Source organism: Propithecus coquereli, unplaced genomic scaffold (assembly GCF_000956105.1).
Source record: "Propithecus coquereli isolate 6110/MARCELLA unplaced genomic scaffold, Pcoq_1.0 Scaffold100, whole genome shotgun sequence".
In the NCBI taxonomy this organism is placed as follows: domain Eukaryota; kingdom Metazoa; phylum Chordata; class Mammalia; order Primates; family Indriidae; genus Propithecus; species Propithecus coquereli.
In genome coordinates, this window is record NW_012133859.1 from 2020878 (window position 1) to 2034408 (window position 13531).

Genomic DNA, 13531 nt, shown 5'->3' on the forward strand with positions numbered 1-13531 from the left:
CTGGGATTACAGGAGCCACCATGCCTGGCTAATTCTGTATAAAAAATTTTTGTAGAGATGGGCGGAAGTCTCACTGTGTTGCCCAGGCTGGTCTCGACCTCCTGGCCTCAAGCAATCCTCCCACGTTGGCCTCCCAAAATACTGGGATTACAGGCATGAGCCACCACACCCAACCTCTCTCTCTTTTTAAACTCCAAACCATTGGTGATAGGTGTCCAGTTTTTGAAATGAATCATAAGCCTCCCACTATAGAGTAGACTAGATATAAATCTTAGCCTTATTGTTCTATATCTGGGCCTAAAGCAATTTTGCTCCATGCCACATGGGGAATGTGGTGAGGGGAAGTCTCCAATTCTAGCCTATTTAATTGTGTTCATATAAACATTGTCATACTGATGTAGTCAATAGTTTGAAAAGACCATTCCAGAATATAAGTGATGATAATAAGTAGGAAGTTTTGTAAGTTACCCAGAAGCCAAGACGAGGTCCCAAAACCATTAAAATTAGATTCAGAGGGTGTTATCTTTCGGAAGGTACAGATTTTTCTTTTATTTGTAAAGTCTCAGATTTGATTGCTTTTGGTCAAAGATCATTACAAGATTTATAGACTCTACACTCAGCAGTGTAAAAAAAAAAAGTATGTGTAGGAAAAATGCTGGAACAAAATATGCTCAACTATTAACAGTAGTTAGTTATAGCTGTGTGGTATGAATATGGGCAATTATTCCTTTCCTTTTATACTTTTCTGTACTTAACACAATTGACATATACCAGTTTATAAAAAGAAAAAGAGTTTTAAAAAATATTTACAAAACTTTTATGGGTAGTGCAAGGTAGCCTTGATTTCAGAGCCTAGAAAAAGTTACTTTTTGCAAAACAATTTCATTAATGACCAGCAGTATCATTTTGGTGCCTAAAATTATTATAACGCCAATTTTTTGAAGGAGCAATGCAAAAAGACTTAAAGTTGTATATATGTCCGATTAACCTTTTTTTTCTGAGATTGGTCTTAAATGAATAGATTCAAGTGACCTCAAGGAATATACGCTGCAAAAGGCAGAATAAAACATAAGGTTTAAGATTATCCAGTTCTAGAACTCTGTAACTCAGACCTCCGTGACTTGTGGAGCACAATGACATCAGATTGGGGTTGCAGAAACAAACGTGGTTTGGAAGCAAATGCCATGTAGATTTGTGTAAACTTGACCTTACAGGGTCATCTATATTGGTTACGCATAATATCAGGTATTTCGTATAACCAACTTATTTAACAGATGGTTTTGATGGAAGACTTAGTCTTGGAGATTGGTGTCTAGTTTTAAAATGAGTCATAAGTCTCCCTCTTAGAGAGTAAATGGGATATAAATTTAAGCCTTACGGTTCTACATTTGGGCCTAGAGCAATTTACTCCATGGTTCATGGGGCATGTGCTGAGGGGAAGTCTCCAATATTAGCCTAATGAATTGTGTTCATATAAACATCATCCTACTAATGAAGTCATGATTTCTGCCCAGATGCCAGTTTCCAGAGAGCAAAAAGAGAAGTTGTTTCCTTGCCCCAAATTGTAGGTTCTACTCTGACCATCTCTGGGTCATTCCAGCCTAAAACCTTTGAATAATATGCCTGTGCTGATTATTAAAGTCGGTTTCTGTACTTTTAGCACTTGCCCACAGTGGAGGTAGAAGGTGAGTGGAATGGCTAAGTGATCCTGAAACTGTCACTTGTTGTAGATAAACTAGAACTAGCTAGTTAAATTCTGCCAAGAGTTATGGTTCTCACTTTTACTGACTTCTTTAATAATACTTTTAAAGGGACCACACAGATGCTTCAAAATGTGTGCTGTAAAAAGAAATGGGGAATATTTCTATGTACTGATATGGAATGATCCACAGACTATTTTAAGTGAAAAAAGCAAGGTGCCAAACTGTAAAATGGTATGCTATTTTTGGGGCAAAAAGGGAGAGAAATATAAATATGAGTGTGTGTGTGTGCCTGTGAATTTGCTTATGAAAAGGCACGCTGGAAAGATAGGCCAAGAATTAATTAAATTTTTATCTGTGAGAGAAGGAAAGGAACAAGGTGGAAAAGGGTGGGAGAAAGACTTCTCTGAACACACCTTATTATCAGATTTTGACTTTGGAAATCTGCCTGTTTTACATGTTGAAAAAATAAAATTAAATCAAAAGAAAAAATGATGGACAGGAGACAAATGTCGCACAAGCTTTTTCCTTGTTTATTTCTCTTTTATTCTGAAAAATGGATTTGAGGCAGCTTCAATTAGAGCACAGATACATGCCTTATGCACATTTATAAATTTTCATTTTTCTATAATTGCTAGAGCATAAAACCATTTGGAGAGATTCTTGCCAGGTCAATTATGTAACCCTGTGGCCTTGTGTATTGGTAACTGTTAACTCACTACTACCTCTGAAAAGTGACCTAAAAAACAAGAGTGAGTTCTGGGATGGATTCTGCCTATGGCCCTCAGCAACGATACCATCACCAACTGACTTTCAGGATTCTTGAAGTCATATACTTTGTGTAGGTGAGTATTTGATGATGTGCTGACATATTGGGCCCATTATAGTGAAATATAACAGGTAAGCATATAAGTAATTCATCCTGGTGCAGCAAACCTTAGGTCTGGCAATTCTTTTTTGTTTTGTTTTGTTTTGAGACAGGATCTCACTCTGTCACCCAGGCTGGAGTGCAGTGGCACCATCATAGCTCACTGCAGCCTCCAACTCCTGGGCTCAAGTGATCCTCCTGCCTCAGCCTTCCAGCCACTGTGCCTGGATTATTTTTTTATTTTTTGTAGAGATGGGGTCTTGCTCTTTTGCCTAGACTGGTCTCCAACTGCTGGCCTCAAGCAATCCTCCCGTCTGGGCCTCTCAAATTGTTGGGATTACAGACATGAGCCACTGCACCTGGGCAGGTCTGGCAATTCTTTGTTTTGTTTTTTTGTTTTTCTTTTTTTGAGGCAGAGTCTCGCTCTGTTGCCCTGGCTAGAGTGAGTGCCGTGGCGTCAGCCTAGCTCACAACCTCAAATTCCTGGGCTCAAGCGATCCTACTGCCTCAGCCTCCCGAGCAGCTGGGACTACAGGCATGCGCCACCATGCCCAGCTAATTTTTTCTATATATTTTTAGCTGTCCAATTAATTTCTTTCTATTTTTTTAGTAAAGACAGGGTCTAGTTCTTGCTCAGGCTGGTCTCAAACTCCTGAACTCAAATAATCCACCCGCCTCAGCCTCCCAGAGTGCTAGGATTACAGGCGTGAGCCACCGCGCCCAGCCCTGATCACTTCTTTTCCATTTTATATTTTGGCAAGCAAAGTCAGAGCTGCATTAGTTTCTATTTTTCTAATGTATAAGTCTGATCACAAAATATGATCTATATTATAGACATAGATAAATATTATCTATCACAAAATATTAAATGTCCTGAGGATGGAACTATTTAAAATACTGTTACATCTCTTTTTACCCCCCCCTCCACTTTTCACCTCCATCCCTAGGACAGTAATAGACACTAAATGTTTTCCATAAGTGTTTTGTTTTTATGTTTAATCTCCAACTTGACAAGTATGTTATCCTTTCCATTATATATTTCATGCTGATCAGACATCTTTTGCATTCTCATAATATGTAGAAATCAGATTCTCTTACTTTTCAGACTTTACTATTCCAAAGAAAAGGTAGACAAATAATGGTTCTTTAAATTGCTACTGCGTTTTAATTGAATTTATTTTCCTTTTTCAGTGTTACTACTTAGGTTAGAGTAGGTATCAACTCATCAGACAAATAAATAGTGTGATACCACCTTCACATTAAGTATGTAGCTTATCCCTAAGTTCTTGCACCCCCACTAAGGGATTTTTATACTTGAAAATGTTCTTGATTTCAAGGTGATATCTCCCTATTTTTTTCATGATTTTACTTATGACTAAATAGGTCCATTGGATGAACAAGGTGTTAATGAAACCAATGTCATTTTTATCTCTATAGAGAGCAGTCAGCTTTATTTTAATTCATTTAGCAACCTCTTTTGAGTGCCTACTATGTGCCAGGCACGGTGCAAGGTGCTGCGTATATAGTGTTGAACAAAGCCATCTTGATCTCCCTAAGATTAGGAGCAACGCAAGATGTGCTCTCTCATTCCCATTCAACACCAGAGTAGAGGTCCTAGCCAATGCAATCAGGCATGTAAAAGAAATAAAAGCCATATGCATTGGAAAGAAAAAATAATATTTTATTCACAGATGACATGGTAGTTTACATAGACGATCCCAAAGATTCTACAAGAATGCTCAGAGAACTAATATGATAGCTTAGCAAGGTCACAGGATATGGTCTCATCATCTCATTTAATTCTCAAAGTAATCCTATGAATTTGCTATTATTATTTGGGGGGGTGAGGAAACAGAAGCATAAAAACAAAGGTTAAGCAAATTGTCTAAGATCTCACCACTAATAAGTAGCAAAGTTGGTACTCTAACTGAGATATACATGATTTAAAAGATATTAATCCCCAAACTGGGCATTTTAAACTTAGTATGCTTAAAATGTGAAGTCTCAGGCTTTGCCCAGAGATTGTGGTTCAGACAGTAGAATAGGGGTAGGTCCTGAGGAGCTGCATGTTCACAAGAACCCCGGGAGATTCTGATGTAAATTGTACAGAGAACCCCTACTTACATGGACTATATATTCTAGATGCATATACAGCTGAGAAGGCAAGAAGAGGTGACATTTCAAAAGGCTAATTGCTCTGTGAAGTCCACAGCTGAATTCTTGATCACAAGTTCTATAGAAAGGACCTTGCAGAGAATCCGACAGCCCACTGCAGGGGAGGGGCATTGCAGCAACCAGAACACTGATGGTCCAGAGAAAAAAGAGAACCTAAAGGGCGAGTGCAGGGTTCAGTGAAGATGCCTGGGAAATGAGACTATGGAACTGCGGATTTAGAATGCAGGTAGCTAGAGAAGGCTCCATAAGGTTGAGGGAGAGTTTGGAGTGTGAAACTGTTTTATCATAGGGTTTTCCATGTATCAGGAACGATGTCAGGCACACCACATGCATTATTCCATGTAATCCTCACAATTCTCTGAAGTAGAGACTATTTGTTATAATCCCATTTTATAGATGAGGAAACTGAGGCACAGAGAGCTGAGACCCAAACTACTGCATTATACTGCTTCTTGTCTGGGGGTTAATTTGCAAGCGGAGCTAAACTTTGTATTGTTTAGGAATGAAGGAAGTTCCAAAACTTGTCCAGGCTGGAAGTACTTGGGAATGATCAGTAGAGTGGACTTTGAAAGAGATTCAGAATCACAAAATAGCAAGGCAGCAAGGAATTTCAGAGATGATTTAATCCAATGGTGTATTTGTGCTTTCATTTAAAAGGAGACAGGAAAAGGCAAAGGGTTCCCAGGTGGAGAGCGGCTGTTGGGGTGGTTCTCAAAAATCAGGAAATGAGGGCTAGTGTGGGACTAGGGCCTGTGCCACAGGCTTAGGAAAAGAGACAGTGACAACTCAGGGTTTCCCAAAGGTGGAGCAGTCACGGTCACAGCTAGAGCAGTGATGGGGGCTGCCTTGATAATAATTGCACAACTAGCCTCTCTAGGGTGCTGCGCCATTTGCAACCTACTTTTCATCTCAATTATGTTAGCTTCTCACAACTCATCTGTGAGAAGATATATTAGTTGAATTCTTTTGGTAGAATCTAAGAGAAATCAGCTTAAACTGATCTAAGCTGAAAAGAGGGATTTATTATGAAGATATAGGTACTTCCCATAGAACACAGGTCAAAAGCAAAGTAGCCTCAGGAAGGTACTGGAACTAGGGGCTGAGCTATCATTGGGACTCTCCTTGGATCTCTAATCATTTCCTCTCTCTCTCTCTCTCTCTCTCTCTCTCTCTCTCTCTCTCACACACACACACACACACACACATGCACACACACAGGTCTATCTCTATCTTTCCTTCTCTCTCTCCCTCTCTCTCTCTCCTCTGTCATCCTCTGCCTTTCTGGTTGATACCGATGAGATATTGGCTAGAAAATGCCCATCTCATAGCTCCTCAGCTTAGATATTAGGTCCCTTTTGCTCTCACATCTATATTTCAACCCTGAGCGATCCAGCTTGGGCCAGGTGCCCACCCTGAGTCAATCAGATGAGTCAAGGGATGGAGTCACGTTGTCTGCAATGACCACTGAGCACCCCAGGGAGGAGCAGCTGAGCAGACAACTCCACAGGTGTCTTGCACATGGCACCTTGCCCCTTGGCTGTGTAACATATGTATACATCATCCCATATGTACAATTTTTCAAAGATGCCTCTGCCTAACAAGGCTCAGCTATTCTAGTTACAATGTCAAAGGTACACTCTCCTTCCCCAACAGAAGGCAACTCAAGGTCATGTCCAGCCACTCTATGTAACATTGGGGTCCTGGTACCAGGGTGCATAGACAATCTCGTCTTTTTCCATATAAGGTAATATTGACCCTTTCGCCATATAAGGTGATACTCTCAGGTTCCAGGGCTTAGGGAACAGATATCTTTGGATGGCCTTATTTAGCCTATCATAAGTAGCTTCACTAAAAATGTAAAACAAAACAGGTGAGGCTGGGCGTGGTGGCTCAAGCCTGTAATCCCAGCACTTTTGGAAGCAGAGGGGGGAGCATCACTTGAGACCAGGAATTGGACAGACTAGCCCAGGCAACCAGCCTGGGCAACCTCATCTCTACAAAAAATGTAAAAATTAGCCAGGTATGGTATGTGCTTGTAGTCCCAGCTATTTGGTAGGCTGAAGCAGGAGGATCTCTTGAGCCCAGGAGTTCGAGGCTGCAGCAAGCTATGACTCCACTTTACTCCAGCCTGGACCACAGAGTGAGACCCTATCTCCAAAAAAAGAAAAAAGGTTAAACTAATTTTAATATATTTTAAATATCAATGAGATTTTTATATCCTTTTTTCCTACCAGTCTTCAAAATCCTGTGTGTATGTACAGGCTCTCTGTTCCCTCTGCATCCTGTGGTGGGTTGTTCTTGGGCTGCGGCACAGCTGCACACACATGGGGTCCTGTCTCAGTAGAGGGACCCCACCATAGAGGAAGGGTGGCTTTGCCCAGGGGAATAAACATCTTGTGCCCAGTTGCCCAGAGCACTAAGCCTAGGGCCAGATGTCTAGAGGACAGGTGCTGCCCTGGTTCAACCAGTTGAGAAAGGACCTTTGTCTGGCACTGGAGACCTTGGCTGTGGCTTGTCCCATGGGAAGCTGCATTCAGGCCCGGCCCCTTTCTCTGGCAGTTGTGTGTGTGTGAAGGGGATGGCCTGGCAGGGCTGAGTCCTCAGATCTCACTACCTTGTTGCCAGGAAATGAAAACAGAAAAGTACCCATAGTCGCCTGTCGGGCAGGCCTGCTCTTCTGCACAGCTGAAGATGGTAGAAGTAGGATTTTAGATCTCTGGTTCCAAAACCAGTTCTGTCAGCTACTTTCTCTTTGGTTCCTTCTGGCCTGACAGTATCCATGCAGGTTTGGGCAGTGGTTTCCCCCCTGAGGTGGGCTGAGACAGGGATTGCTTAGGAAGACAGCCCCACGTGGCACTGAAGTAGGACAGCAGGAAGGCAGGGCAGGAATTGGGACAAACCAGAACGATCCACGTGGCTTGAGGGAAAGACTGGGGCTTCAGGAAAAGCCTCCAGGTGTGGCCAGGCCTCAGGAGGAGGCTATGGCTGGGCTGGTCACAGGGAGACTTGTTTTGGATGGAGATGAACTGTTAAGTTTGTTTTTCAGTGAACTGCCCCACCCAAGAATGTTCCAGCATGTCTTAAAAGGCTCAGCCCCTCCAGAGAGGGTCTGGTTTCCCTGAGTCAGTGATTTTGTCGCCTTCTGTCTAAGAACCCTGCCAGTTTGTCTCCAAAAGAGTGTTTTGCCCTTAGGGTGGATGGGGTCTCTGTCGGCTCTGGAATGAGACGCAGTCGTCTTAGCCTTTCCTTTTGTAACTTTCCAATTCCCTCCCAGTGCTGGGGCCACAGGTGGGCGTTTGGCTTGGACCTGACACTGATCCTATGAGCTCCAGTTGCCAGGGCTGTCTGCACATAGTACGTATCCATGAACGTTGCCAACTGGCAGCCCGTATCTTGGGGGGCTCGGCTGCCCACCAGGCCAGAGGAGCTGCTTGCTGGGAGCCCCATCCCAGAAGTAATGAAAAGCATCTCGTCCTTGCTCTGGTGTTTCCCAAAGACTCTACTAAGTGCTTTTAAAACATATTTACAACAATGTGTTGAATGTGCACTTGCCTCTCTTTGATGTGTCCGCGTAGAACATGTAGAACATATAGCACAAACCTCAAAAAAAGTATAGATCAATAACAAGTTAGATTTGCATCCCAGCTTTCAATGCAAATGACAGCACAAGTTTATTTGGTTTGCTTTTCCCAGGGCTTACCTTTTTCTCACAGAATTTCATGTATTTAAATTTGTACAATCTCCATAGGGCATAATAGTCATTAAAGAGAAGATGGACTGTGTATCCCGAACAAAAAAATTCTCTTTTTGGCTACTTTTCAGAGTCACTCCAGGAGGTGTAATTGGAGTCAGAAATATTTAAGTTTGGGATGGTATACGAAGTCTGTCCGGAAAGTATCCAGCCATGTAATATGAAAAATCGAGACATTTGTTGAAGAAGACACAAGATAGAAGAAACACTGTGCACAGGACAATGACGCCTCAGTCCTCTTTAAAGTAGGCACCTTGAGACCTCACACAGTTCTCCCGGCGTCTCTTAGCCCAACCCACACACGTTCGACATGCTCAGGTGCTCTGCCTGTTGCAGGCCTTCCAGAATGTGGGTCGCTTTCAACAGATTCTCAGCCATCTTTGAAGCGTTTGTGCCACTCTTCTATTAGCGCTGCCCTCGTTGCATCATCCCCAAAAGCCTTCTGAATCATCCGAATAGTTTCTGTAGAGGAATGTTCAAGCTTAACGCAAAATTTGATGCAGATTTGTTGCTCTACTCGCTCAGTCATTTTGAATGCAACAGCCACATAGCACACACGCTCACTCAATGGCATTTAGCCCTGCAGACTAGTACAGCGATGGCGTCATTGTTCACGCATGCGCATTCCAGTCCACTCGCCCTGGTTGCCAGGTTACAACCATGTGGCGCAAACCGTTCTCGTTATATTAACAATGGATGGATACTTTCCGGACAGACCTCGTATTAAGAAAGAAAAATCACAGAACACATAATCTGAATTGTGGCTGTCAGAAAAGCACATCCAGGGCATCTGATGGCTGCACTCACAGTCCTGTAGTCTGCCCATGCTCCTCTGTGCGTAGCTGGCAGAACCAGACTTGGTGACAAGGGAGGAGGGCTACCAGGGACATTCTTTCTTGCCACAGGAATCTCTATTTCTTTTTTCCCAGTGTTCTTAAGTTGCCAGTGGAGAGGATCGAACACAGCAGGGGGAGAGCTAAAAAAGTTGAAAGGCCGGAGGAAAGGCAGGGTGTGTAAAGATCCTGGACAAATAATAATAATACTAAAAAGAATAAGCACGGCAGCAGGTAGTATGTATCAGTTATGCACTATGTGCTGGGCACTTGACACGGATTACCTCCTTCATTCATCCATTCCACTGTTCGAATGTTTCTGACGTGTCGAGCAGCATTGCAGGTGCCAAGGACACAGCGACGAATGAAACAAAGTCCTTGCTCTCATGGAGCTTGCATTCTAGTAGGGAGACGGACACAAACATACATATGTAATGCCAAGGGGAAGAGTGCTGACGAGGGAAATAAATCTGAGCACAAGGAGCGAGGGGGACGGGAGTCCCAGGGGAAGTCACTGTTGAGTAGGTATCTGCATCCGTCACTTTGCAGGCAGAGGCAACGGCCAAGCCCTGAGCCTGGAGAGGGCTTGGCAAGGGAGGATGGGCAGGGGACTAGGTCCAGAGGGTAGCTCAGGGTCTGACTAAATTGGAGAAGCCGCTGGAGATTGTTGGGCAGGGATGTATTTTGACACCGACGTTGAGGGAGTGGATCTGCCTGCTTGGTGGAGGAAGGGCTGGGGCAGGGTAAGGGAGGAAGAAGGGAGCCGGTTCGCAGGCTACCAAAATAGTTGAGGAGGGAGATGGTGATGGCTTGAAGCCCGGGCTAAAGCTCTGGTAGTGATAAACGGGTGGATTGGGGTTACTCTCTGAAATTATGGCGGCAGGATTTGCTGATGGGCTGGACTGTGGTGTGAGAGCAAGAGAAAAGGCAGGCATGTCATCGAAGTCTTTGGCTGGAGCCCAAACAAGGGGTACCATTTCCCTATGTGGGTAGCCCTGGGGCAGAGCCGGTCTGGAGATGGAAATCAAGACTTGGTGTGGATGCACCAACTGCGCGATGCTCATCAGACATCAGTGGAGATGCCATGGAGGGAGGCGAGTGGAAAATCTACGCTGGAGCTCAGAGGCTGGAGATTCGGATGCAGGAGTCATCAGCAGAGAGGTGGTCCGTGAGGTCACGGGCTTGGAGGAGACCAGCAAGAGAGCAAGAAGATGTGAGTTCCAAGGACTGAACTCTTGGTACTCCAAGCTTCCGACATAGAAAAGGGACAACAGCTGCAGGGAGTTCAAGGAGGTAGGAGGAAAACCAGGAGACAGTGCTTATTATGGCAGCAGAGAGTGACCAACCGCATGGAGGTCACTAATAAGCAGAGTAAGACGAGGGCTGGGAATTGACAATGTGGATCATTCATCTCAAAATCTTACGTGGTGGACACTCTTGTCATCCTCATTTTTCAAAGGAGGACGCCAAGACTCAGAGAGGCTTAAGTAACCTGCCTGGGTGGGAAACCGTACCGAGGTTCCTCAAAAAATTAAAGATAGAACTGCCATATGATCCAGCAATCCCACATATCCAAAGGAAATGAAATCAGTACGTCAAAGAGACGCCTGCGCTCCTGCGTTCTTTGCAGCTCTATTCACAATAACCGAGGTGTGGGATCCACCTCGGCGTCCGTCGGCAGAGGAATGGGTAAAGGCAATGTGACGTATACACAGGGAATACGATTCGGCCTTAAAAAAGAAGAAAATTCTGTCATTTCCAACAACATAGATGAACCTGGAGGACGTTGTGTTGAAGCAAAATAAGCCCAGCACAGAAAGAGAAACACCGCATGATCTCACTTACGCGTGGAATGTAAAAAAGTTGAAGTCACAGAAACAGAAAGTAGAATAGTGGGGTTACCAGAGGCTGGGGGTGGGGAGGGGTTTTGGAGATGTTGGTTAAAGGACATAACATTTCACTTAAACAGAAGGAATGAGTTCAACAGATCCATCGTACATCGTGGTCGCTACAGTTAATAACAATATCTCGTATGTTTAAAAATTGCTAAGAGAGTAGATTTTAAGTGTTCTCACCACAGAAAATGGTAAGTATGTGAGATTAAAGTATGTTGATGTTAAATAGCGTGAGTAGGCATTCCACAGTGTGTGCAGAGATCCAGACACTATGCTGTATACCATAAATAATAATATATACAATTTTTACTTGTCAATTAAGAAAAAAAGTAACTCGCCAGGGCTCACCGGTGGCTCTCTGACCTCAGAGGCTCCCTGCTGCGCCCAGGGCCACCCTGGAGATACACATCTCCCTTCCTACTTCCAGTTTGTACGTCCTGGGGCTTTTTACCTCAGCTCCCAGGTAAACAGCGACAGTGCCCCAGGGGAGAAGCCTGGCTCTCCATTTGGAGGATGACAGATTACTGCAGAATTTTCTGAGGGAATGATTCAAAATGGGGCCAGAGGGAGGATACTGTGGAGCATTTACGAGTAACCTGCCTTGCCACTTACCTTCAGTTTTAGCTCACGATTGCTTTAAACATTTCTTATTAGCATGGTGGGCGGGGGGAGGCTGAAAATAAAAAGTTTTCATACCAAAAAATGTAGTGGGGGATTTGCAAGCTTTGCTGACAGATTGCAGGCTACAAAACAGATTTGTGGGTGAAATCTAAGCTCTTTGTGTTTGTTCCTTCTCATTTCCTCTCTTTTATGCTTAATGCACGGTAAAGAAAAGCTAATTAGGCTACTGTAGGAATAGCATAAATAATCCTCATCCCTAAATAATGTTATCTATTCATTGCAAAATATTTTGCATAAAGAGGCGTTTTCTTTCTGTTTTTTTTTTTTTGAGGAGAAAAAGTAGCTAATGAACTGTCCTACTTTATACATATATATATATATATATATAATTTCTGACTGCATATTATTAAAATGTCTGAATACTCTGAACATAGAGTTTTCAAATCTGGGCTTCCCAATCCAAAGCCAAATGGATTTAGAGAAGGTTTTATAGGCTCTTGGTGCCAATACAGTTTTTCAGATGATAGTTATAAAAGGAAAGATTCTTAATTTCAGTGTAAATTCGTTTCCTAGGGCTTCCAAAACAAATTATCACAAACTGGGTGGCTTAAAACAACAGGAATTTCTTCTCTCACAGTTTTGGAGGCCTGAGGTCTGAAATCAAGGTGTCAGCAGAGCTGTACTCCCTTGGAAGGCTCCAGGAGAGAATCTTTCTTCGAATCTGGTGGCTGCAGGACTTCACTGGTTTGTGGCAGCATAAATCCCATCTCAGCCTGTTTTTCCCTGTACCTCTGCGCGTTCAATCTCTCTGCTTTTCTCCGATAGACACTGTGATTGGATTCAGAGTCCGCTCTAAATCCAGGATGACCTCATCTCCAGATCATTAACCTAATTATATCTGCAAACACCCGTTGTCCAAATAAGGTCACATTCCCAAGTTCTGGGTCTTAGGATTTGGACATATATTTGGGGGTCATCTTATTTTGGGGACATATATTTATGGGTCACCATTCAATCCCCTATACAATGTTCTACCCGAAAGTGGGAAGGAATTAGAGGTCTAGGGTGTAGTCTTTCCTCTGACGTGCATTTTTTAAGCATTCGCACACAGCAGCACACTCAATATATAACAAACGTGTGCGAGTGGTCAATAGAAACGCTCCGTGGGCCCTCCTCGCCCGTGTGTAGGGCCACAGCAGAGCGGAAAAAGAATGTGCTCTGGATCGGACACATCTGGGTGCAAACCTGCTCTGCCAATTCCTAGCTTCGTGACCTTGGCCATTTCCCTCAGCCTCGCCTCAGTCTCTTCATTGGTGACAAATGAATCATAACCCTGACCTTGGCTCGTCCCTGGGAAATCAAAGAGGATCCAAATGTAAAGCCCGAGCTCCATGCCTACACGATTCTGCAAGCGTCAGTGTCCTGCTCTCTGTGCTGAGCCAGGGTGCCTGTTTCCCCTCCACTCAGCCTTCGTTTTTAACACTGGGGGTTCCGCAGCATTGGAGGAGGCGGGACCCCTGGTCTGGCTCCTCGCATCCAAGGCTAGCGAGTCTGCTCAAGCCCTCTGTCCCCACAGATGCTTCCACGTCACTCACTCCTTCCTCTTTTACTGCCTTTGCCCCTTGCCCAGAGACCACAGTGGCTTTTCTCACCCCTTCTTTAGGGTCCCCTGGTTTCCAGTGTCAGCC